Source organism: Sphaeramia orbicularis, chromosome 8 (genome assembly GCF_902148855.1).
Source record: "Sphaeramia orbicularis chromosome 8, fSphaOr1.1, whole genome shotgun sequence".
Classification (NCBI taxonomy): domain Eukaryota; kingdom Metazoa; phylum Chordata; class Actinopteri; order Kurtiformes; family Apogonidae; genus Sphaeramia; species Sphaeramia orbicularis.
Window position 1 is genome coordinate 54,123,043 of NC_043964.1, and position 21,892 is coordinate 54,144,934.

At 41.3% G+C, this 21,892-nt stretch overlaps 1 protein-coding gene and 1 pseudogene across 1 annotated transcript in view; both read right to left on the bottom strand.

Moving 5' to 3' along the window:
• LOC115423521 (beta-1,4 N-acetylgalactosaminyltransferase 1-like) overlaps positions 1-19,986 on the bottom strand; it is a 63,519-nt gene extending 43,533 nt beyond the window's left edge. The window contains exon 1 of the mRNA XM_030140376.1: positions 19,966-19,986. The gene's annotated coding sequence lies outside the window, so the exon portion shown is untranslated. The remainder of the gene's footprint in view (positions 1-19,965) is intronic.
• A 1,028-nt stretch (positions 19,987-21,014) lies between these two features.
• The window catches only part of LOC115424889 (zinc finger MYM-type protein 1-like), a 2,569-nt pseudogene continuing 1,691 nt past the window's right edge, over positions 21,015-21,892 (bottom strand).

Consider the following 21,892-nt stretch of genomic DNA (forward strand, 5'->3'; position numbering starts at 1 on the left):
GGTCAGTCCATATCCAGTCACTGTTACATAACACCTTAACAGTCACCACCTTATATTTCCAATCGTCTCTGACTGATGATGCCCTCAATCTAAGATACTCATTTTACCTTCTACTCACAGAAATGCACTCAGATGAAATGTGAAAAAAACAAAAACGGATAAAACTAAAATAAACGTGTCTATTTTTGGAAAACTTACATTCAAAGAAATATGTCATGCAAAAGTGCAGTCGGATCTAATGAGTGTCATTGTGAATAATCAGGTCCATAAGTATTTAGACAGTGGTACAAATGTTGGATTTTTACTTCTATACACCACCACGGGTAGGGATGGGAACCGGTTCTTTTTGAGAACCGGATCCCAGTAGCTTGACTCCTTGGAATCGTTTGCCTTTTTGCTTAACGATTCTGCTTATCGATTCCGCCTTCGTTGTGCATGCGCGATGATGTCACGCATATGCTGCATTGTTTTGGTCAGAACGTAGTGTAGAGAATAAAATAAGGTAAATAATGTAAAAGAGATACTGTTTGAAGAAGGCCCTGCATGTGTCTTTTCATGGAAGAAGGCCCTGCTGATGATTCTGCAGGCGCAAGCTTTTGTAAACAATTGTGAAAAGAGGATTCTCTGCTGGTTGTGGTATGAAGTTCCTTGACCCGGCTGCTGACCCTGCAAACCATGTTGGCTATGGTAGACCAGGATGGTGCTGGCTTAATAATTTCTGGGCAGTATGCCCAGACCATCTAGTGAAACATTCGGCACAGCTGCGCCACTTCAGTAAAAGAAGAACCAAAACAACTGATAAGAAAAACCAAAACAACTGGTGAGATGACCAAAAAGTGACCTTGAGTGTGTAGGCAGCAAGTAGGGTAAATGGCACAGATGGGCCTGACCAAAGATGGTTTTAAAAGGGAAGCTTCCGGGGGTAATAGGAACCGAGGGGTGGTTTCTGCCAGTGGAAAAGTACCCCAAATTTTCTAGAATGCTGGAAAAAGGGGATTTTGGGAGGAGCGACCCGGGGAAAATCACGCCCCAAGCCCCGAAACAAGGTATAAATGATAGGGGATTTTCGGCTACTCTTCAGACCATTCCCGGGTGTGTCTCCGTGTGTTTTTCCTTGCTTTTGCAAATAAACACATGTATGGCTCTGAAGACAGACTGGTTCGGCTCATCATTGTCTCTGAAGATGTTCTTTCTTGATCACCACTTAGACAGAATTCTGCAGTTTAAATTAGGTGGGGAAAAAGGCGCAGACCTACAATTAAGTCTCGTCATTTTGGCGTTGTCGGCAGGATGGCTCGGGGACAGGGCCCGTGACCCTGAGGGAGACTGGCTACGGACCTGGAGAGTTCAACGGGCCCATAAAATAGGTAAGATCTGGCTTTTAATTATTATCAAAATTTTATTAGAAGGGAACCTCCAGGACCGTGTCAGGCCTTCTAAGGGGCTGCGGGTAACTATCCCTCTCCATAAAAGGACCAAAATATTAGAATAAGGAAAAAATAATGTTGAGGTAATTTAGTAGTGATGAAAGCCATGGTTGTTGTCTTCAGAGCCAAATTGTATGTATGAAGGCTTGAGCAGTGTGTGAAATGTTATGTGTGTCTGTTCTATGTTATTTATGAGTTCATGAGAAAAAAAGTTTCCAGACGCGACTTAACTGTCAAATCAAATGAATGATTGATGGGACGGTCTGATGCAACCGGGACTGTTGTCTCAAGAGGAGGCAAACAGGGTTGAAAAAGAAATAATAAGAGAAGTCCAGGCAGTGTCCAATCGTCGCATGGGGTGTGATGAGACGGGCCTGATGAGTCTTACTGTTGCGAAATATTCGTAATAGGACTATGTAAGAAATTGTTTGTCTAAAGTAGTTGATCATTGTGTGGTTTGGGGGTGGGTATAGAAATAGGGAAGTAGAGATTTTAGTAAATGGTGAAAAGGCCTATGTAAATAAGCATGCAAATATACTAGGGTAGGTTGAAAGCTGTGTATACCTAATAGCGGATATATAAAGTAGTGTGAACTGTGTGGTGTGAGAGGAAAAAGGAGGAGGTGTAACCAGAGTGTTGTTCTTAGTGTAAATATTCTGTGTTTGTATTCAAGGTGTAATTAGTGTAATCGTCTTAATGTGGTGTTCTGTGTTTGTAGTCTGTGTCATGTGTTTCGTGTAAAGGAGAGTGATGGTGAAGTTGTAAAGTAAAAGAGGATAACGGAGAAAGGCTTAATCAGATTGATATGTTAGCCTAGGAAGTAACTTTGGATAAGGAAGTATAATTGGTAGAAACAGAGTGATGGAGACAGAAGGCAACACAATAATGATGAAAGATAGTACAAATAATTAACAGATAAGATTTATAAAGGTATAGACAAATATAGGATAAAAGGTGAGCACTTGACATAAGGAAAACACATAGGGAAGGAGCTGCAGAGGAGAAAAAAATGTGTGAGGAGCTGTGAGAGGCCTTCTCTGCTAGTGTGAGCAGCGGAGCTGTGGGACCTGCTGTGTGTGTGTGAGCAGGCGGGAGGGGTGACAGAGAGAGAGAGAAGGAGGAAAGTGTGGAAGCAGAAACAGTAAGATAAAGCAGGAAAAAGGTGATGGGACACACAATGAGTAAAAAATCTAATGAGTTGACACCAGTTGAAATAATTATGTTACAGCACCCAACACAAAAGAGGAAAATCATGAAATGTATGAATAAATGACACAGAGTGACCAAGGGGAAAGCACAATGGTCTGAAAATGGAACATTTAATCTGAGCTATTGTAAAAAGGTAGAGGAAAAGTTAAAAGAAAAAGATGAAAATATTGATAGAAGCATATAAAGACAAAACTGAAAAATGCAGAACACAGAGAAATCCTGCAGTATTTTCATTCAGAAGGAATACAAAAACAAATGTTGCTGAACCCTCCCCCTTACAATATTTATAATAATGAGAAGGCAGGAATCTATCCTTTTGGGGATGTCGGGGGGAGAGTGACAGGAACGTTAGCATTAAAAATAGAAAAAACGAGCAACCACATACAGAACAGAGTAAATCAGTGGAAACAGAAGGAAAAGGTTCAGGAAAACACCGGGACATACAAAACACTTGTTAGATGAGAAATTCAAATCTGAAGTGAAGAAAGGAGAAAAAGGAAATGTTACAAGAAAAATAAAAGTCTCCAGAACGATGCAGTAAAAAGAAACTTTTATGAAGTAGTAAGGCATGAACCCTCAAAGGGACTTAAAAAAAAAAAAAAAAAAAAAGAGAAATTCTTAAAAGAATTGAAACACACACTCACGAGGGAACAGCATTCTCCACTGTCACCAAACATAGACAGTAACTGCAAGACAGAGAGGAGGAAAAGTATTTCTCACTACCAGAAGGCATAGATTGTGGATGCACAGAGACAGAGAAAAAAAAAAAGAAGGGGAATATCTTCAGAGACAGATACATGCCACAGATTACTCCAGTGGGAGATGAAGCAGAAACCGTTCTAGCAACAACTGGGAAAATGGCCAAGGAAGTCAAAGGTTATTACATCAGAGTTGTCACTGCGTGGAGGCATGCAGAGCTGGGGAACGAGCCATGAAGGAGCAGGGTAGAGTGTTGGATAACAAGCTATGGCCCAGCTGCAGGTGGGAGAATTATCCAAACAAGAAAAGGACTGAGGAAAAAAACAAAACAAAAAAAAAACAAACATCGAGCGTCAGTGACTGTAGCTGCATCTGAAGCTAAGCCTGGAACAACACCTGAAGGAAGGAAGAACTGAGACAAGTGTGACATAAGCTCCAGTGTTCACAGTTACAATAACTCCGCCTCAATCTCAGCAATAGTAATCAGCTGTTCCAGCTGCTTATTCACCAGCACAGCCACCAGTCCAAGTGCCAGACCCTGCAGACTCCTCCAGTCCATGTACATCTTAACTCAGGGGGAAACGCCAATTATCCACCGTCTGGAAAGGGATGCCCAATTCTAAATGGAGGGCCTCCACAGCGAGGGAGATGGAGGAAACCCCCATTAACTCAGTATCAACAAGCACCTCAACAACAACAGCAACAGCCGCAGAAGCCTCAAGGGGGGCCTAGAGATGACATTAAAAATGTGACAACAGCTCCAATGCAGGGGCTAAGGGGTTAATTGGACATATGCAGAGAGATTGTCCAACCAACCCATGGACAGGTACCCAAGCTTCTGGTACCTGGATACTCAGCTGACACTCCAATTAACTTATTGGAGAGAGATTTATTGTGTTTGATAAAAGCCAAAATTATGTGTTCCCTGGATGGCATTTATTTTGACTTTCCTGATGATAACCTAGATGCTATGCCTATGATGCCAGTAACAGCGTCTTCAGAATTCCAGCCTGAGGAGAGAAAGACAGAAGAAGCATTGGTCTACTGGCTAAAACTGACTACACCTGACTCATTAGTATATAATGAGTGGGAGAGCTGGAGACCTCTGATATTGCATCATTATGAAAAAGCTCAAGAACCAGTCCATCCACTACACAGCACTCTAATATATGATAAAGACCAGACTCATGAGGCATAGAAGGACCACAAGGAGTCGCTGCAGCTGTAAAACTTCCAGAAGAAATAAAAGACTGGTTTCAAGTCTCAAATTCTACACCCTATGTCACTCTGGCCATAGAAGAAAACTATGAGTCACATGACCTTGGACCAATGATGGAAAAAGCAGGGCAGATAAAAGAATGGACTCCTACTGAATGCCAACATATTAGTGCATCCCCAGATGAACTTTTCTTCAGCAATCCATCTTGCAGAACACTACATGCATGCATTGCGAAAAAGTAGTGTTATCTAAAGAAATCATAAGATAAATGATGATAGCTAAAGAACGTAAAGCCTTATTAGAACAGGTTCCACCACATGTATGGTCAGCACGTAAAACAGATGTAGGTCTAGTAAAATTAGCAGAACCACTACAGTTCCAAGTGAGACCAGGAGTAAAATTACGTTGTCAAAAACACTATTCACTCAAACCAGAAGCAATAAGTGGCATAAGGCCAATCTTATAAGGACTAGTGGAAGCAGGAGTTCTAGTAAAAATTCAAAGTATTTGTAACACTCCGATTTTTCCAATACGAAAAATAAATGTTGATGATTATAGATTAGTACTTGACTTAAGAGCAATTAATGCCATAGTAGCCAAAGACACACCAGTGGTACTAGACCCACATGCTCTGATGTCTAACATACTACCAGACTCAAAATATTATACGGTAATAGACTTGTGTTCTGCCTTCTTCAGTGTACCAGTGCATCCAGATTCACAACACCTGTTTGCCTTTACCTATGAGGGGTAACAGTACACATACATGTGTCTTCCACAAGGCTTTGTGCATTCTCCTTCCATTTTTAACAAGGTATTGGCAAACGACCTAGCTCATGTGGATGTAAAATTCACTACGCTAATGTATGTAGATGATATTCTCATCTGCTCCGAAACCAAAGAACAGTGTGAGAAAGACTCTATTACCCTACTGAAGGCCCTAGCAGAAAGAGGGCATAAAGTCAGTAAGAAAAAGCTACAATTCTGCCAACAATCAGTGGAATGCTTAGGAAGGAAACTAAGTGGTGATAAACGACTAATAGCACCCTCATAGTTGGAAGCTATCATTAAGGCCCCAAAACCACAAACGGGGGGCCAAATGCTTACCTTCCTGGGAATGACAGGCTTTAGCCGTCCCTGGATATGTGACTATACCTTAAAAACAGCCCCTTTGAGGGCTATGGTAAGAGCTGCTGGTCAAACAAACCAATTAGCCAAATTACAATGGACAGATGAGGCTGAAGGAGCATTTTCGCTCCTTAAATAGGACATGCAAATTGCTCCAGCTTTAGCTAATCCGGACTACAGTAAACCATTTCATTTATATGTAGCGGAAAGGAAAGGCTATGCATGTGCTGTACTGATGCAAAAAGGTCCCATAGGTAATCAGCCTATAACATATTACAATACTAAGTTAGATGGAGTAGAAGATGGGTTCCCACCATGTTACCAAGGTCTTGCAGCAGCTGTATTTGCTTATAAAAAAGCATCAGTGATAACAATGGGACACCCAGTCTTCCTGTACACCTCTCACCAACTCCATGCTCTGCTCACAAGCTCACTTTTTGTAATAACGCAGGCAAGGAAAACAGGACATGAGGTCTTATTATCCTGCCCAGACCTAACTATACAACGATGCACCATAGCGAACCCAGCAACAAAAATGGTGCTACCAAATGATGGACAGCCTCACGATTGTTTACAAGAAACAGAGGCGTTCATGAAAGATACGAGACAAATTGTATAACTGCCCAATTCCATCGGACATGATCCTTTTTGTGGACGGTCCTGAGTGAAAAGTGATACAGGAAACAAAGCAGGATATGGTATACTTCAACTACATCCTGATAACACATTTACCAAACTCCAAGTGGTAAGCCTTGATCAGCCTTGCTCTGCTCAGCTAGCAGAAATTAAAGCACTCACAGCAGCATGTAAATTGGCAGCAGGAAGGAAAGTAACAATCTACATGGACTCAGCCTATGCTTATGGAGTCTGTCACATTAATGCTAGTATATGGAGGCAAAGAGGTTTTAACCAATCAGACGGAACTCCTGTTACACATGGCCAAGCAGTAAGAGAACTTATCCAGGCCATGCAGCTGCCACATGAGCCTGCTATTGTTAAGTGTGCAGCTCACCAAAATGATAAGGTACTTATAACAGCAGGAAATAACTTAGCAGATGAAGCAGCAAAGGAAGCGACAGGACAGGTATCACAACAACCAATTCTAGTGGAAGAAGACTGTATACCAATAATAAACATCCAGTCATTAATAGAAGCTCAAAATAATGTGTCAGAAGCAGAAAAAAGATTATGGGTACTGAGAGGAGCTGTTAGGACAGCTACCCCTCATGGAGGCCTGTGGAGAAGTCCACATGGCCATTGTGTGTTGCCTCTGTCTTTATTACCAATTGCTACCAAAAGAATGCATGAGCCACACCATTGTTCTAGGAACCAAGTGCTTAGAGAACTGCAGGCTGTGTGATGGTCTCCTTATATGGCAGCAATAGTTGATAGAGAACTTTCTCTCTGTAGAGAGAGAGTTGGGAGAATATCTGAAAGCATTAACACAAATCCATAAGCTTGTGTTCCAACAGGTAAAGGAGGCCCACGGCAGAGACGAAACACACATCCCAGTAGCTGCACGTGACACCCAGGTGGGAGACCAGGTTTTCATAAGGGCGTTTAGACGGGACTGGCACAAGCCCCGTAGAGAAGGGCCATATAAAGTGGTGCTGACCACGCCTTCTGCATTAAAAGTTGAAGGTGAGCCATACTGGTTCACCCTCGGACCCCATGGTTCAAGAGGACTCCTTCCACGAGGAGGCATTCCAAATCCCGTCCCCTGACCCATGGGAATGGCGGCGGTCTTCTGACGAAGATTAGTTCTTCCATAGGCATAGTGCTAACCCTTTGCGGGTTAGCAAGAGGGGAGGGCCTAATAGGTGGACCACCAAACTCAATTACATGGATTACTAGTACTACTAACACAAATACACGCACGTGGGACACACAAGCGTCACACAGAGGCTGTGCACTGGCTATTGTCACCCTAGCTACTAACAAAGGAATAGGATACTATACAACAGACTGGATAAAGTATGAAAATTTATATGGATTTGTGTCAATAGCTAAACTGATGCAAGATGAATTCAAGGAGGAACGATGGACTGAGTAAAAGATGGCAGAGGCCGCCGGGGCATACACCTCCTGATATGGGCATGTGACAGAGCCAAGGACCAAGTGGACCAGAGGCGGCGCATATGTTTGTAAGACCACACTTTTTGCTAATGCTGCACTTCTTAGCCCTACACTACAGGCTGGAGAAGGAGCCAGGCATGGAGGAGAATCGTATGGGACGACACTTCCTGCCCGGTGATGCTTCGTGTTCCTGGAATGGCGGCACGATGGATCTAGTTCCCAAACAGTCCATCTGAGCCATCAACGCCGAGAGGACATCCAAGGCACCCTTGGCCTTCAGAGGCTTCATCAGCGAGGCCACACATGGAGCACCAGAGACCATCAGCCCGTGGGGACCATAGAGAGTTCCAGTGCCAGGCCACTCCGCCCACACACCCAGACTACAGAGCGGACGACTACATCTACCTGTCATGGTTCCTGCAACGTCCATATGACCAATATCCCAGCTTTGAACACATCCTGGAAGAGCTGAGCACTCTTCCCTCCCTGTGGTATAAGAGCCTGCTACGTGGCCTATCCGGCCCAGCCAAAGTGATCCTTCAGAAGCAGCGGCAGTGTTACCACAGCCGCACTTATCAGCAAAGCAGAAGAATACTGCTAGCTGAGGTTGAAACCATGGAGGACAATTGTGCTCTTTCCGAGGGATGATGAAAGACAAACCAGAACTGCCACGTGCCTTACAGTTAAAAGGGGAGGGTCTCAGGCCCCGACACAGGGAATGGGACCGTATGGTTGAGAACTTTTTTGGAGCATAGCTCGGGAATCATGTTTTGAATGGTGTGAGTATGGAAATGAATACAGAAAGGAGTATTAAGGACATATAAGTCCAGAAAGGGATTGAAGAGGTGGTAGTAATATGATAAAATAGCTGATAGCAGCATATATACGTATATTGATAGTGTCCATCAAAGGGCAACATATGGTTTCCCTCTGATGATAAAGGCTTGATAGGTTGACATCACTACTCACTAGTGCATGGTTGGGAGGAATTCCACCTTTTTACGCATAGCTCCAGTAGGGAGTATTAAGTGCTGCCTGGCCTTATAGATATATATGTGTGTGTGTGTGTGTGTGTGTGTGTGTGTGTGTGTGTCTGGTCAAGAGGCACGCCAAAACAATGCAGAAAATCTTAAATAAAAAAATGTAAGAGGACAAACCCTCATATGACAAGTGCCAGAGGAAATTGGGGAGGTGAGCCTCTGAGTGAGCCTTAAGCTGTTGACAAGTGTTAGTCAATAAAGGTTTGCAAGTATTTACTCAGTTTGTAAAATACACTGGTGTTTAACATATTTACTAACCTTCACCAAAGCACTGTCCACCAAAGTACTGTAGCTTCTACTATGATTCACACAGCATAATCATGGGTGTGATTAGCTACCATACTAAAAGTTATATTACCACTAATGTAATCATGTGTGCCTTACACAAAGTTGGTTTTGTAAAAATGTGTTAATGGTTGAATGTTGACTTGTCACCTGGTGAGAGTTTTACCTCCCCACTACAAAATGGGGAGGAGGTTTCCCTTGCCATGTCGCATGATCAGCAGAGGGTCTAGTAGTGACGGACACTGTGTTATTCATCTTTCAGGGTAAAACCCAGAATAACTCTGGTGGAGAACTCGGCCGCCATGTAGTGGCCGGGACACCATCAGTAGGTGACCCTCACTGCAGGACTTGATGGGTATGAGCAGAAAAGAAGGTTATTTACACTGTGTTTGTTATCACTGAAATGTGCACTGAGTGTTACTATGAACTAACTACACAACAGCATGTATAATGGTTATGCACGTTTGATGTTTATATAATCATGATAATCGTTTGAAGGGTGGCTGAAACGGTAGTATTGGTCTTAATTAAAGACCAAAGGGGGGAGTAATGTAGAGAATAAAATAAGGTAAATAATGTAAAAGAGATACTGTTTGAAGAAGGCCCTGCATGTGTCTTTTCATGGAAGAAGGCCCTGCTGATGATTCTGCAGGCGCAAGCTTTTGTAAACAATTGTGAAAAGAGGATTCTCTGCTGGTTGTGGTATGAAGTTCCTTGACCCGGCTGCTGACCCTGCAAACCATGTTGGCTATGGTAGACCAGGATGGTGCTGGCTTAATAATTTCTGGGCAGTATGCCCAGACCATCTAGTGAAACATTCGGCACAGCTGCGCCACTTCAGTAAAAGAAGAACCAAAACAACTGATAAGAAAAACCAAAACAACTGGTGAGATGACCAAAAAGTGACCTTGAGTGTGTAGGCAGCAAGTAGGGTAAATGGCACAGATGGGCCTGACCAAAGATGGTTTTAAAAGGGAAGCTTCCAGGGGTAATAGGAACCGAGGGGTGGTTTCTGCCAGTGGAAAGTACCCCAAATTTTCTAGAATGCTGGAAAAAGGGGATTTTGGGAGGAGCGACCCGGGGAAAATCACGCCCCAAGCCCCGAAACAAGGTATAAATGATAGGGGATTTTCGGCTACTCTTCAGACCATTCCCGGGTGTGTCTCCGTGTGTTTTTCCTTGCTTTTGCAAATAAACACATGTATGGCTCTGAAGACAGACTGGTTCGGCTCATCATTGTCTCTGAAGATGTTCTTTCTTGATCACCACTTAGACAGAATTCTGCAGTTTAAATTAGGTGGGGAAAAAGGCGCAGACCTACAATTAAGTCTCGTCAGTAGCCAACATGGTGTTGAGGCAGAAACGGTCTAAACAGACCACACCAGGTCTAAACAGACCACACCAGGTCCAAACAGACCACACCAGGTCCACTGGAACACTGTCAAAGCTTCCATTTCTTCAGAAGGGTAGAATCCCTCCAATATGTTCAAACATTTGTCCACAGCATGTGATTCATTTACAGGAATGTCACATATTTGATTCGCTACTTAGCGACACTTGTGAACCTAGCAGCAGAGTGAACTGGGCCATCATCTGGGCCCAGTTCTGGTTCTGGTGCGGGCAACAAACATTGTACCCCCTCAAATACAAGTTTCCAAAGGTAGGGGAAAGGAAATGAGGAAAAGAGTCTTTAGTTTCACTTTCACTGTGCCCCCCCCAAACCGGGCCCAGCATCATCTGTTATTATTATTTGTACAAACTGTACATGTTAAATTTTCTGTGTACAGATGGAAATGTAAAAGACAGTTAATGCAAACACACCTGTTTGTACTCTTTTATTCCTTAACCCAATGAGAATTGAAAAGATAATTGATAAGGAATCGGATCGATAAGCAAAATCGATAATGGAATCAGAATCATTAAATTCTTATCAATTCCCATCCCTACTGGTGAGGAAGGTGGGCTCGGTTGTGGGCTCGGAGCTGGACAGCCTAACATCTGTGGCATTACAGTAACAGATTCCTTTTTGCTGTAACTCAGTAGTGTAAGGTGTAGTAGGTTGAAAATGCTACATGTATATTTTTTTTATTTAAACAGACGCCCCCCTAATCTTTTTTTGTTAAATATTTAAACTAATCAAACTCAAATTACGCAGTTTTGACATCAGGTCAATACTATAATATGTCAATAGATGGCGCTGTAATGCTACTGTGGATTCACAAGGAGACTTCAGACATGTGTTCCACTCATGTGCAGTTCAATATTAAATGAGCAACGACTGGAACCAGACACTAACTTTGGGTCCTCTCTCTTATTAACCCACAGGTATGTTCAAACTGGTTTTTCCATGGTCAGCTTCGCTGAATATCTAATGTTAGCGCTTTAGACCATGTTCGGTAGAGTTTTAATAAGGTTTGGAGGTGTATTTCGAGCACAGACACATTATTTTTGTCAGTCTATGTCCTGGCCGCCACCTCCATCTTGTCCAGTTACCTCTGTGAGTTTCTGTTCTCCACAGTGTTTGTGTAAGTGTAAGTTATAGACATTATAACCTTAAGGTAACATAAGAAAACGTTTCGTAAACACTGTTTATGAGTTAAAGCCAGTTGGCTGTGAGTAAATGACTCACCACATGTAAGTTAGTTTCACTTTCAGTCAGTCGTTAACTGGTCGTTGTCGGCCATTTTGTTAGACAGTTAAGTGTAAGTTTAAGACAGTGTTGTGTAAATGTTGCAGAAAGGTTTTGTAACTGTCATGTTGTTGCTGTTTTGTCCATCTGTACTTACCGTAGAGGCAGTAGAGTGAGGCATTATGGGATATGCAGTTGGAGAAAATGTATGCTGGTGAGCGAATGTACGAGTGGCAATAAAACGCACATGGAACTCTCAGAAGACGGGTTTATTTATTAATGCACAGAACATTACATGGTGTCAGAGTTTCTACGATCCGTACGTTTCTAAAAAGAGCTAAAGATGGATCCGTCTGGAGAACCTACACCGCAGATAGACTGGGACTCTGCGAACCTTCGTGACGCATGGCGGAGATTTGTTCGGCATGTGCAGCTAATGTTTTCCGGACCGCTAAAGGGAAAGGAGGAGACAATCCAGTGCAGCTATCTTCTTTTGTGGGTAGGAGAAAGAGGCGGAGATATTTTTAATACTTGGACGTTGACAGCTGACGAAGCTAAAAAGTTGAAGACATACTTTGATAGATTCCAACAATATCTCATGCCCAAAACCAACACTATCTTTGCACGCTGTAAGTTTAATGAAAGACGGCATGGCGAAGGAGAGCCTTTTGAACATTTCATTACTGACGTGAAACTCCTGGTAAAACAGTGCGGCTATGCTAATAGCGACGAAATGGTGCAGGACAGGATCGTTTTTGCAACAAACTCGCCCCAAGTGAGAGAGAAACTGTTAAGCCAAGGCTCAGAGCTTACATTAGAAAAAAACATTGACATTGCACGCTCATATGAAATAGCAAAAGACCAGTTAAAGACTATGGTTACCCCACGTCCAAGTTCCCAAACTCCAATGGCGGCACACGCCATTTTCTCAAAACGAAGACACACAGCAGAGAAATGTGAAAGCAGGTACCAACAGCCAAAGTCAGACGAAAGCATGTGGGTGATGTGCACTGCAACATGGTGAGAAAGACGTCTGCCCTGCCAAAGGACGTCACGGTAAAAAGCACCTGAAAATGAACCATTCTGCTGAGGTTTGCAGATCAACCATACAAAAATCAAACCCTGTGGGAATTCCAGTGGGACTGACGAGCTGTTTATAGACTCTATTTCAAAAACTAATGAAGGGGAAATACATGAGCAGGCCTATGCAGATGCTAAGGTGGGATCACAGTCACACAGTATGAGATTCAAACGACACGGGGGCATCTGCTAATGTTATTCCATTCAGGATTTTCATCAGACTTTTCAGAAATGTCACATTGACTTCAGCCACACGACTGTTGTCAGGCTATGGAGGAGACAAGCTAGACATTAAAGGCATGTGTAAGCTTAAATGCAAACATAAAGCTAATCGCCAGACATTCATATTTGACGTTGTAAAGACAGCGGCACCCTCAATTTTCGGGCTAAGAGCGTGCCTCGACCTTAATCTAGTCCAGCTTGTTATGTCAGTTGGGCTCACACACATGGGTTAGGGTTTGGGTTAGGGTCATGGATGAACACGCAGATGTGTTCAAAGGCATTGGAATGTTTCCAGGGGAATGCAGTCTCCATGTAGACCCATCTGCCGAACCTGTCGTTTACCCCCCAGGGAGGATACCATTCATGCTACGAGTTCGTCTAAAGCAGGAGCTGGACATGGAAAGAGATGGAATCATCACCAAAGTGAAGGAGCCCACAGAATTTGTCAAAGGACTTGTAGTTGCAGAAAAACAACACACAGGGAAGCTCAGGGTTTGCCTTGACCCTCGTGACCAGGCCCGGACTGGCTAATCGGGAAGACCGGGACAATTCCCGGTGGGCCGGTATAATATTTGGGCCGCGAGGGCCGGAGTTCACTTTAAATATGTATTTAATATTTTATTTATTTATTTTTTGGGGGCCGGTGTTCAGTCATAGCACTGAGTTGACCACGTAATCTGCAGCTGCTGTTCCTGGGCCCCACCCCCTCTACTAGTAAACTGTTTGTTTTCTTCCTGTTTTTTTTTTTGCGGACACACCGTGACCTGGCTTAACATCTCCTTGCATACGGTTAGTAGCTCTATACTGTAGCTGTGGAGCTTTTACGATCTGTGCTCTGTACGCTATGTCGATGGTCAGCTGTGTTTGCTGTTTGAAACATGGATAATAGAAAGAGCAAGGGTGGTGTGGAGAAGGCAAGGATTAAAAAGAGGAAAGCTCTGGAAGCAAACGCAGCCAAATGTGACAAAATCTGTAACTTTTTCACAAAAACGACCTCCAGGTTGGAAACAACTAATAAGGACGATGAACCGGGTAAACCACCTTTCAAGTTAGTTAATTATCGAGTCAGTGAATTGTGTGGCATTGTGACGTGGAACATAACGTTATGTCATTTAAATAATAGTCTGATGCGACGCCACGAAAGTGGGAAACTTTGTCTTGTAGCTTCTCAGATTCAGAAACCAGATCCAGCACCTGCCATGAGCCCACAAGTCCAGAGTGGGCAGGTAGGACTGCTCAGAGAGGGAAGAGGATTAGAAGAAATAGGCTCCAGTGAAGAGTATGGTGTAGGCCTGTTCAGTATGAAAGGTATCTGAGATGATTCAGCACTACATGAATGAAACTGACACCAAGGCTTTGGAAATAGAAGATTTGTGCTGAGAATTCTGAGCATTTTTAAACTGTGCTTTAGTGTCAGAAGCAGAGCCAGGAGCCAGTAGTGATGAGGGGATTGTTCCTGTCAGGATGGAAGGAAAAGGTGAGCTGTTGGAACAGACTGTGTGAACAAGCATCAGTTCCACTAAAACCACTGTCTAGACCCAAACCATAGTCCTGACATATTTTATTTTTTATTATTAAAAGTGAGACAGTAAATACACAAAGCCCACAACTGAAAGGCAATAGTATAAAGTCATATTAAATAAACCTGCATATTTAGCCAGTGTAAAGATCTGAACTGGTTCAGTAAGTCAAAATGTCTGTAGATATTATTTTTTATTGTGATCCAGGTGCAGGAGAGTCTAGAGAAACTGGAGGAAGTGTGAAAGGGAGAGCAGAGTCTACTGATGACAGAGGAGCAGCTCAGCAGCACAACCTGAACCACTAATGACACACATGAACAGGAGTCTGTTGTTAGCTTTGATTACTTTGCTCACCCTCAGTCACAGGATACACATATTTTTTTCTTATCATCCTCATCAAACCCCTAATATCACTGTACCAAAAGTTTTCAATAGCATCGATGGAACAAACCGCAAGTAAGTTGTGATGGAAATCTTTTGTTGCAGAGGATACCAAAATAATAGTTATTAGAAAGTGCAGCAAGCTTAATTTATTTATTTATTTTTTTAATTTTTAATATTTTTATACTTTAATTTCATTTCAAACATTTTAAAGGTTTGAAAAATGTTAACACTTATAAGAAAAAAAATATAGATTTTGTTATTGTTGTGTTGTGAGGAATAATAATGTTGGAGATGTCAATGTGCACTCACTATTGAAATAAATCCACATTGTGAAGCAACCTTTACTTGCGCTGAATTGGAAATATTTTAGAAAATACACTGAATTAGAAGGCTTTGCAGAACAGTGTGTAGACCTAACATGTAAGGTTAGAATTGCATGATTTTAATAATAATCGGTCGTGATCTAAAGTGGGCCGGTCTGAGGTATGAAACTCCAGGGCTGAAAATGAGTCTCAGTCCGGCCCTGCTCGTGACCTAAATAAAACAATCAAAAGGCCACACCATCCTCTCCCCACTCTGGACGACATCACTCCAAAGCTGACTGGAGCACAATACTTCAGTGTGATGGACGCACGCTCTGGTCACTGGAACATCAAGTAGACACGTGAGTCATCACTACTTACTACATTCAACACCATTTTCGGCAGATACCGCTTTCTTTGTTTTCCGTTTGGAATCATATCCGCACAGGACATTTTCCAGAGGAAAACAGATGAAACTTATTGTGGACTTCAGGGTGTTGTAGCTATTGTGGATGGCCTACTGGTGTTCAGCAGGACCAAAGAACAACATGACGCCAACCTCCGAGCCATGCAGGAGCGAACAAGACAAAAAGGAGTGCGTTTGAACCCAGAGAAGAGCGTCATCTGTGCCACAGAAGTAAGCCACCACAAGCTGACACATGAGGGCATCCGGCCTGATCCAAAGAAAGTGCAGGCCATAAAAGACACGCCACCCCCAGAAAACAAAAACAAACTTGAACTGTCCTAGGGATGGTAAACTACTTGTCCAGATTTACTCCAGGTTTGTTGGAAGTCAATGCTCCACTGCGCCAACTGCTAAAACAGGAAGTTGAGTTCATATTGGACCAAAATCACCAGAGAGTATTTCAGCAGATGAAAGATCTTGTCACATGAGAACCTGGCCCAATACTGAGCTATTATGGCAACACAGAGGAAGTGCGCCTGCAGGTGGATGCATCAAAACATGGCTTGGGAGCTGTACTAATGCAGGAAGACAGACCCACAGCTTATGCCTCCAAGTCACTCACCCCGACAGAGATCAGTTATGCCCAGAAAGAGCTTTATGCAGTGCAGTTTGGGTGGAAGTGATTCCACACCTACATGTCTGGCAGAAAAGTTGTTGTGGAGTCTGACCACAAACCTTTGGAATCTACTCTAAAGAAACTTATCTCATGTGCACCTGCTCACATTCAACGTATGCTCCCACAACTACAACAATACGACACTGAAATCACACATCGCCCGGGGAAAGACATACCCGTGGCTGACACACTGTCACATAAGCCACTAAAGGACTATGACGCCCAGCTCAGCAAGAGCATGGATCAGGTTCACTCCGTAATGAAAAGTTTGTCAGTCAGTGACAACAAACTTAAAGAAATACGAGCAGCAACGGAAAATGACCCCCAGTAATATATCCACTGTTAATACTAGTATTTGTAGTAGTAGTATTCCCAGTCATGTACATTTGTTGTGATTTGTAGTATTTATTCTAACTCCAGCTGATCTCCTTTTCTCAGTTCTAGTTCAGTTTTCTGTTCATCACTCATCCATGTGTCTCCTCCTACTTCCCCCCTTCTCCCCCAGTCTCTCTCTCTCTCTCTCTCTCTCTCTCTCTCTCTCTCTCTCTCTCTCTCTCTCTCTCTCTCTCTCCTGTCACTCGTCCGTCCTCCTCAGTCTGGCTCAGTTCCAGGTTTCTTTCTGTTAAAGGTAGTTTTTCCTTCTTTTGTCTCCACCCACTATTGTTTCCTTCTGGTGGGTTCTGTTGGTTTCTGTGGAATTCAGGGCCTGGTTTGGACCAGTTCCATATGTACAGCGTCATGAGATAACTTTCGTTATGATTTGATTTGATGTGATAAACCACCTGCAGACTGCATGACCTGTTTTACAGGAAATTGTTTTGGTAACTGCTACTGTACATCAAATGAATCGCACAAAGATGATAAGTAAAAGTTTCCGTATCTGAATCTGAATCTCATAACAAAACTAAATAATGAACATTGTGATGATGAGTCGTGCAGACCATTGTTAAACTACGCTGAAGTGGAACAACTCCTTATAGGCATTTTAAAAACAGTACAGGATTAATGTGTGGCATTATGAAAACATTATCAACAGTTGAACCCATAAAGACCCAGTGATACTTTAGGATCAGTTCCCAGATGAATTTTTCTCTATTTAAACTTTCTTAAGTGATTTGTCACCATTTATTATACTATATTATTATTATTGCATTTTTTTTGTGTAAATCATGTATTTTCCTATATTTAATCCTTTCATGCATGAATTATGAGAACATTAATCAAGATTTTTTTCTTTATTCCTTTTTAGACATTTATAAAACAATGAGATTAAATTTTTTTTATGAAGCTATTTTTCATGGAGTTGCAAAAATATGCGTTTAATTTTTAAAGCAATGAAATGTGTATTTACTGATATACTGTGTGAAAACTATGAAATAAAAACATTTAATGCTGCTAATTTAATGTTTTCTCACATTTTAACATACACTACAAACAAAAAGTTATGGATATTTCAAATTTTTGGGCTGTTTTTTTCAGTTGGGATTTTTGCACGTTTTTTACTTATTTTGTGTGTGAATTGAATTGAAACACATTTTTTAAATGACCAGACATAGTTTTATATACAAATGGCAAAAATGACAAACACACACACACACACACACACACACACAAAGAAATATCCTTAACTTTTTGTTTGTAGTGAACCCCAATACTAGCCGCTTCATGGGGATAATATGCCAAAAAAAAAAAAAAAACAAACTTTTGTTGTTAATTACAGTCTTATAACGATAACAAGGAATTGATTTACACTCAAACATGTTAGATTTGGTTTATCAAGAACAACCAAGTTACAGTAATGTTATCAGTTGCAGTGTGTTGTGTATTGTGTCGGCTAATATGAAACTAAAATAAAAAAAAAAAAAATCCATGAATATACAATAGAGCTGCTGTAGAAGAACTGTCCACTGCAGTGACCACTATGCATGAAAGGGTTAATTCACTGATCATGTAGATGTTCATTAACCCTTTCATACATACTGCTCATTCAGTGGACAGTTCTTCTCCAGCTGTTCTCTTGTTTATTCATGGGTTTTGTTGTTTTAGTTCCGTACCAGCCAACACAGTGGACGCTTATGCACCATCCCATAATACACTGACATTCATACCATTACTGTAACTGTGCTGTTCTTGGTAAACCTGACCTGCAGTTACATGTTTGAGTGTTAATCTACAGCTTATTATTGTTATTAGACTATAATTAATAGTTTTGGGTTGTTTTTTTTTTTTTTTTTAAACAAAACGGGGTTTTTTTGCATATTATCTCCATGAAGTGAGTAATAACTAGTATTAGAGTACGTTCAAACGTGAGAAAATATCAGATTAGCAGCATTGAAAATGTTTTTATTTCATAGTTATTACACAATATATCAGTAAATATATGTTCCTTTGCTTCAAAAATTAAACACACGGTGTCCAGCTGAGTGGACATTTTTGTAACTCCATAAAAAATAGGTTCATTAAAAAAAATTCAATCACATTGTTTTTTTCATGCCTAAAGAGAAATAAAAACACTCAGGAAAATAATCTTGACTAAGGTTCTCATAATTCATGCAATCTTAATAACACAGTATGGGATTAATGTGTGGCATTCTGAAAACATTATCAACAGTTTAACCCATAAAGACCCAGTGATACTTTAGTATAAGTTCCAAAATGAATTTTTCTCTATTTAAACTTTCTTAAGTGATTTATCACCCTTTATTATATTATATTATATTATATTATATTATATTATATTATATTATATTATATTATATTATTATTGCATTTTTTCCATGTAAATCATGTATTTTCCCATATTTAATTCACTGATCATGTAGATGTTCATTAAAGTTGATGGTTCTTCTATCAGAAACAGATCAAACTGAATAAACAGTGTCTTTTTCAGTCCAGTCTGTCCTGAACTGAACACAAACCCAGTGTGTCCATTCACTGGCACTGATCCAACTACATGGGTTTGACTGGGGAATCAATGTTGGAGAAGATGATGGTGTTTCCACGATAACTACAGAGCCTCTGAACGTCCAAATATGGTCATATCTGATGACCATGAAAAGATGAAGAACTGTATTTGACACCAATTATTGACATGGATTGATAGGATTAGTGGATCAACAGGAATTAAACAGTTTAGATCAGTAGATGGTTTCGGTTAAAGGAGGACGTTTGGGTCTGTAAGGGTTCATGTTACAGCATGAACCGAAAGCTGATCTATGTACCGAGGAAGAGTTTTATTTATAAAATGATGGCAAAGCTGTCTAAAGAAAGAAACTGTGTAAAAGAGGTTTGTACAGGGTATAAAAGTGAAAAATAAAATGGGTCATAAATAAATGTTTAAACATTTTAAAAAGTATTACAGTAATATGATCAGAAAACCATGGTTTAAGAAGATACACAGTAGGTTTGAAAAAAAAAAATAATAATAAAAATATGTAAGAATAATAATAAGAATTGAGAGATACTTTATCAACTATTGGGTACTTTCTGTCCTACTATTGACAAAGCAGACATATTTCTGTCATTAAAACAGCACCGTAATAAAACAGAAATTACTATAATTGTTTGCTGGGTTCAAAAATGAGAACAGATCATTTCTACAGATTTTTTCTACAAAAAAATAAAAAATAAAAGGTGTGGTTCAGCTTAGTAAGAGGCTCTTACCTTTTCAGGCTCCGGTCTGAGAGTAACAGTTTATGGCCTCATGATCATAGGATGAGCAGACAAACAGATGAAACTTGACAAACTGGTCTGTAAAGAAATATAGACTTAGACGAGTGAAACATGAGTCAAATAGGAAATTTAGACAGAGGAATCTGCTCTCTGTATCACTGCATTTTTCTAAATACCATTCCCCTTAAAGCACAACTATAGGACCTTTTCCACCAAAAGCCCAGGAACTTTATTATCAGGAACTTATTTGGGTTTCCATCGCACCCAAAAGTTCAGGGTAATTTATTCAAATCAGGTTGATGACGTATGAGGAGCAGTAACAGAACCTGCAGTCCAGTTCATGTCCATTCACAAACTAGCGTCTAGTTCAATAAAATGACACAGTACTGAAGTGGACAGTTTGGGTTTAATGTTTTACTGGTTGTTGAATCACTTAATCCATCTGGAATACATTTCAAATGACGTTAACCATCATTACAGATCCTTAATTTGTATTTAAAACTGGTAGAACATGTTTTCAACTTCTCCTTCCTTAAACTCAATCACATCTAACTTTATGTGATGGATGGTTCTGTTTCATTTCTGTTGTTTTAAATAGTCCAGGTTCAACCCTAAAGTCACAAACATTTACCTTAACCTAATGGTAGGCCCCGGGGCTGTGGGGGGTATTGTAGGCCCCCCGTCCCATCCTTCAAATTTACCGAGCCTCATTATAAAATATAATATCTTGGTCATCTACAGCAGCGAGTAGATTGCAACCAAGATGGATGGAAGTTGGACTTCATGAAAAAAATGATAAAAAAATATTATCAACAACCATCAACTGTCGGGATAAAACATTTATTTAACAGCAGCAACAGATCAAACTGTAAAGCCTGAGAACCCATGCACCTGCACAAAGGCGTAAACTCCCCTAAACTAACCCTAACCCTACACACCAGTGTATGACTGGTGTCTTCTGTCCAGTTCTGACACTCACCAGTCCATGACATACAGTAGATCTACACTGATGTATGGAAGCACCTGCTCCCTGACAGCTCTCACTCAGGCTCAGATGATTCGTCAGCCTGTCTTTTTCTTTTTTTCTTCTGTTGGGTGTGTGCTTTGTATTCATGTGAGACAGTGGGGGACATGTTCTTGGCAGCTGCCTCAAATCTATCGAACTGACCCCTCAGGCCTGCTACATATTCACGCAACAACTGAACCAGATCCACAGCATTGCACAGGTCCAACCCCACCGCCTGTAGGGCAGCATAATTCTGATTAAGAGCTTTAGCTGCAACAGCATGTGCTGACCATCTAGTATCCGAGAGTGATTTTAAAGTCTTTAATCTTTGATTTTCATTGGGCTGCAACCATAGACTGACCATCTGCCAGCGTGAAGTGGTCTTCGATGACAAATTGAACAGTGCTTGTGTAAAACTGAAAAACTGTTCAGTCTCCTCACACTGTTCACCCCCACCAGGTTAAGGGCATGTGCACAGGACACCCACTGTGCCAAAGTGCTGATCTGCTTGATGCGGGCCTGAACTCCTTTGTAGGCTCCTGACATGTTGCTGGCATTGTCGTAACACTGCCCTCTACAGTTACTCATGTCAATGCCCATCTCCTCTAAAACATTCATAACTGTGTTGAACAGTGCTTCTCCTGTACGGCTTTCAATGGAGAGGAACTTTACAAAGCGCTCTTCTATACAGCCCTCTGACCATACATAGCACAGAATGAAAGTCAGCCGGTCCAAATGTGTAATATCTGGTGTGGGGTCCACACTGATAGCAAAATACTTTGCAACTTTCACTCGACTGATAATTTCATCCAGCACCTTCTGTCCTATGAGCTGTATGAATTCCTCACACACATTTAGAGAAAGGGAGGATGGAGTTCCTCTGCCAGCGTTTCCATATTTTTCAATATGAGC